Below are 6,000 nucleotides of genomic sequence, written 5' to 3'. Positions count from 1 at the left end.
GATGACTACCTGGACTGACAATCATGCAATTTAACTGAATCAAAATCAGTAAACTTGATACCCATGGAAGCCTAGCCAGTTTTTGGTAGCACATCCACTCACATGAAGTAAGGACAACATCATCAATTTGTCTTTAGGTTTAATTTACATCTTGATACCAGTAGTACTGGAGAACCTATAAATATGGTTGCTTCGAGCCCATGGCCGCTCCTGTAATGAGGCAAGGTGAGAACCTGAATGTGGCCCTAACTGGCCTTCAGACTGGGACTCCCCACTCACAGTTCAGGACCCCCAGGTGGGAAGAGCCCCATACTTTGGGAATATAGATTTCCTGTACAGGGGCTGTTTTTTTATTCTATACTAATACTCTTTTAATTTACAGCTTCATTCCCACACAGGAATGTTCTCAGGTTGGTTCCAACCTTATACACATCAACGTTGGTTACACACCAAATCAGTTACACTATTATCTACCAGAATTACGCTAAACCACAGAGTAATATTGTGATACATTAACATTCCTCCCAGGGGATACACATCACTATTTCACTTCCGCAGTTCTATGCTTAGAATGAAGGCAAACTCCTGATTATCTGATAGAAGACAGAAATCTTCTGTAAATGTCAACAGAAGACAAATTTGTGATTAGCGGAGTCAAATGCCATTTCTCTTCCCTGTTTATATAGAAAGCCGAGTCTCTTCGGCCTGCCATTCTCTAGCTGATGTTGAACTTCATGATTTACCTTCCCCCCACCATAGGAAGCTGGTGAGTTTACATGGTTCTTCAGTTTATCCAAATATATATAAAGTGAAAACCCATACATCACTGAGCTAATAGTAACCCATGGATGGGATACGCTGAGCCCTGGTTGTACTCAATCCTTTTCTCTGGGGGAATGGAATGGTAGGAGTGTTTTCTCCATTGGAAGCTCAATCCTTTTCTCTGGGGGAATGGAATGGTAGGAGTGTTTTCTCCATTGGAAGCTGGAGTTAGTGACCCCCCTCAGACAATAAACCTTGCTGCTAAAAGACATTGATACGGCAACTGGTGCTGAGAAGAGGGTTGCTGGTCTTTTTGTCTGGGGAAGCTAATAGGGTAGGCTAATAATGCCCTGCTTCCTCTGGGAGATTGTAATCACATAATGACAAATGACAGATGGTCTCTTACTTGGGGAAGGGGGTACTAAGCCCCCTAAGCTTTCCTTACTCTCCCTGCCAGTTTATTATTATTCATCCAGCTGGAAGCTTTGGGGTTTTGGTGCAAATTTTTAATTTGCCTCATCTATTTTGTGGTGCATCTTGTTTTTATGGTGGCCCATACACAGCCTGACCCCCACGGTATGCAACCAACTGACCTGTTGCCCAAACGGATAGATACCATATGACCACCCATACACATGCATTTCTGTTGATGAGGCCAACTGCCCCAATGGTTGCAACAGTAGGAAAAGAATAAGATCAAAAATACGGTTCCTCTTTATTTCTTTTCCTATAGGGCTGAGGGGTTCTACAATAGGTCAAACATGCCCAGATGGTTAGGCAGTATGGTCCAAATTGGCCATACTGCCCGAGAAAATATGACCATGTATGTACACCATTAGACAGATGTAGGGGATAAAGGTGCAACTTATAAGGTAGGGGTGGGCAAACTTTTTGGCTCAGGGGCAACATTGACTTACAGATGGGCTGGGCCAGCATTATGCCCAGGGCTGCCATAAGAAAACACAGGGCCTCTCAGCTCCCCCCCCAGCATCCTCCAACTCCACTCCCCAGCATCCTGCAGTTCCCCCCTCAAATCCTTCAGCTCCCCCCCTGCATCCTCCAGCTCCACTCCCCAGCATCCTCCAGCTCCCCTCCCCAGCATCCTCCAGCTCCCTCCCAGCATCCTCCAGCTCCACTCCCCAGCATCCTCCAGCTTCCCCCCAGCGTCTTTTCCAGCATCCTCCAAGTCAATTCCCCAGCTCCTCCCCAGCGTCCTTCCCAGCATCGTCCATCTCTTTGGCTGTTGATATTGTTGGTGACACACCAATATCTACAAGTCTCCAACAAACCAAAACGCATTGCAAATGTACAAGTAATAGCATACCTGTTTAAAAGTAAACATCATATTATCCAATTGAATGTATTCTGCGGAAAAACTTTACCCAATTGGAAGAATGGTGTTTGGGAGGACTTCCCTTTTAAAGACCAATATTTGTAGCTGAACATAGATATAAGGAAGTTAATAAGGAGGAAGAAGGTAACATAAATACTTCTTTAAAGATGAATATTACAACAGGGGCTGGAAAGAAGCAATCATAAAGGCAAAAATAGAGAATAAGGAAGTGTTTTCTTCACATGCAAAGATCAATCCCAAAACAATGTTTCGCGTAGCAACAGTACAAACATATGGGCTGAGAGTATGGCTCCAAGTTAAAATATTTTGGTTGTAGGATACTCTGAAAAAAAAGCTAAAGTGCTTAATGATTTATTTGCCTTTGCATGCAAAAGAGAAGGTGTTACAAGACTTAATGCAGTACAGTTATGGGACCTGTTATCCAGAATGCTCGGGACCTGGGGTTTTCCAGATAAGGGATATTTCTGTAATTTGGATCTCCATAACTTAAGTCTGCTAAAAATCATTTAAATACTGAATAAACCCAATAGGCTTGTATTGCCCCCAATAAGGGGTAATTATATCTTAGTTGGGATCAAGTACAGGTACTGTTTTATTATTACAGAGAAAAGGGAATCATTTAACCATTAAATAAACCCAATAGGGCTGTTCTGCCCCCAATAAGGGGTAATTATATCTTAGTTGGGATCAAGTACAGGTACTGTTTTATTATTACAGAGAAAAGGGAATCATTTAACCATTAAATAAACCCAATAGGGCTGTTCTGCCCCAATAAGGGGTAATTATATCTTAGTTGGGATCAAGTACAGGTACTGTTTTATTATTACAGAGAAAAGGGAATCATTTAACCATTAAATAAACCCAATAGGGCTGTTCTGCCCCCAATAAGGGGTAATTATATCTTAGTTGGGATCAAGTACAGGAACTGTTTTATTATTACAGAGAAAAAGGAAATCATTTTTACAAATTAGAATTATTTGCTTATAATGGAGTCTATGGGAGATGACCTTTCCGTAATTCGGAGCTTTCTGGATAAGTGATCCCATACCTGTACTACAGAAGGCTTAGACTAAACAAGCAAAGTAATGTGAAAAAGGCTTCTGGGCAAGACAAAATACACCCACAAGGCATTATTTATAATTTTCTTGGACCCCCTCCTATTTGGTATAGAACAAGAGACTGGAGGAAAGGTTGGTACTAGCATTCTATGGGCTCTCTCATACTACAGTCCGTAACAGAAGCCCTGTAAGTCTGACATCTGCAAGAGGCAATTTATTAAAGGCTAATTAGGCAATCACATTCACATTATGTTCTAAAGAATGGCATTATGTCTGTGCTGGGTAGTCTGTGTTACTTGTTTTTTTTTAAGTAGTAAATTGAACAAAATTCAATAATAAAAGCCCCACTGATGTCAACATTTCCTGTAAGTTGAGGTCATACCTGTACAAAGTTCCTACCACTACTGTTCCTGAGTGTGTATTCTGCTGTTAATCCCGGTGTTTGACTATCAGCCTGTTTCTGACCCTGCCTTATATGTTGTTTGCCCTGCCCTTTTGTTTGCACTAGAACTTTGAGGTAGTTAACCTTTCCGGTGTCTCGCAATGTCCTTTCCCAGCCATTGCCTGCCTGCCTACCTTTTTATCCTGCCTGTACTAGTACCTTCCTGCCTTGGTAACCTGCCCATGCCACTAATACAGTGTGTATCCTGTTATCAAGTTCCCTGTGCCTCAGTTCCTGCTTCCGCCTTTGGCCTGCACACCAACCCTTGAACCAGTGGCCCCTGGCAGTTAGTCCCAGAGGTACTATTTGTCTATGGATTTAATTTGGCTGAATGATAGTGTTAAGAGAGTGGTTCCCAATGGTTAATTCTTTGTTTGATCTAGGGATCCATTTCAATCCTGGATCAAGCAAAATGAACCATTGGGAACCATTCTGCATTTTTATTAATTTGGATGTGCCATCAGGGTGTCTTAACAGACTGACAAATACCTGGGGGAACTTGTGGATAATAATACACTAAGCTGTAGCAAGTAATGTCAGCAGCACCAGTAAGATTTTTACTTCTATTGAATGGGGTATAAGTTCAAAACAGGAGAAAGTCTTTCTCTTTACAAAGCACAGGTAAGGCCCTAGTTGGAACATGCTGTGCAGTTTTTTTCTCCAAAGCCAAAAATGGGTCTTATGGAAATGGAGTTCTAATAAAAGCTGATAAAGTGTGAGGAAGATCGTAGATATCAGGAAAGGCTGGCCAAGTTGGGGTTGTTTACACATCAGGCCATGTATGGGCAGCTTTAGGGTGGCCATACACAGTATGATCCACTCGCTTGGTGAGGGCACTAAACTAATGGATTCTCTCCCCCTATGCCCACCTAAGGTGCGGCAATGCAGTCCTCAATCCGAACCTGCCTAATCAAGATTTGCCCAATTTTAGCCCAGATATCATTTGGGTAGGCCTATCAGGGGTGTCCATACACAGGCAGACAAGCTGCCAAATCAGTCAGAAGGACCCATATTGGCAGCTGAAATCTGCCCGTCTATGGCCACCTTTAGCTATGATTTACTTGGGTTGAGCATGATGGATGTTTCTTTTTTACTATGTAATTTAAAACAAAGTGAAAGCATTCTGTGAGCAGCCTGTGAGTAGCCTGCGAATGGACATTTGTGTATTGTTATTTGTGACTAAACACACTCCTAACCTAAACCCTAAAATTAGGAGGCTGTGTTTCCAGGTGCCTCTATATCAGGGATTCATATTATATCTAGATTGTAAGCTCTACGGGGCAGGGACCTCCATCCTCTTGTCTCTTTGACTTAACTTATTGCAACTGTACCTTGTATTTATTTGTATTTATTGTTATACTTTGTATTTATCTATTATTATTTTAATAACCCCCTGTTTGTATTAATGGATTCTACTGTACAGCGCTGCATACATAAGTAGCACTTTATAAATAAAGATATACATACATACATTTATAATAGCATTTATGCCATTGCCCTAACAAGGATGTAAAGAGATAGATTTCACCACTCAAGGCCAGAGCTGAAGCCTGACGTAGGGCTTTGCTAATATTAAGATGGAAGATGTGTGATCATATAAATGGAGTAAATAGGATCAGAAATAGTACAAGTGTTGGGTGGGTAGGGCCTAAAGAGATTTTAAGACCACTGGGATGGATCATGGGGCACATTTTTATGCTGTGTCACGATAGAGAAATTCAGACATGAGTAGCAGTCACAGGTCTAGAAATGCAGGAAAGTGTAGTGGATGTTTCATCACTCTATTTCACAGTTATAATCCTACGCACAGTCCCAGGGAAAAGAGAGCAAGGACATTGGTTCCTATTTTTTTGTAATGCAGATTTTGACCCGGAGGAACCAAACTGGGACACTGTATGTAATTGCAAGGGGGGCAAAAGCGTGCTCTTGGTGCTCATGTAAAAGGCACTAGTGTACAGGGTGTGTCTGTGCTTACTTTATGGCAGATCAGGTAACAAATCCAGTGTTAATATTAGTGTTTATTTGACATTTTAGTTTATGATTTTTTTTTTTTATTATTATTATTTTTGAGCAAAAGATATTGGTTTGGTAAACAGATTAAACAGATGAATAAGAGACCAGGTTTGTATCAACTTTGTATATCAGCATTTATATCAATATGTATCAACCAATGTGTTATTTTAGATGCTGATTATGACAGAGAGGAAATGTCACGATTGTGAGATAAGGCAATGTCGGGGTTTCCAGACTGCTGTGCTGAACCCCCCACATACAGTTCTTGGGAAAGTTTGTTGGTCTGCAGTCCCCTCCCTTCTGTGGGAACCTAATTTCACTTCAACCCCTGTGGTTTTACACCCCCTAGCTCCGTAGGATCACTCTGTCAC

This window comes from Xenopus tropicalis, chromosome 3, assembly GCF_000004195.4.
Source record: "Xenopus tropicalis strain Nigerian chromosome 3, UCB_Xtro_10.0, whole genome shotgun sequence".
In the NCBI taxonomy this organism is placed as follows: Eukaryota; Metazoa; Chordata; class Amphibia; order Anura; family Pipidae; genus Xenopus; species Xenopus tropicalis.
The sequence above is the reverse complement of the archived record's forward strand: the minus strand, read 5'-3'. Positions refer to the sequence as shown.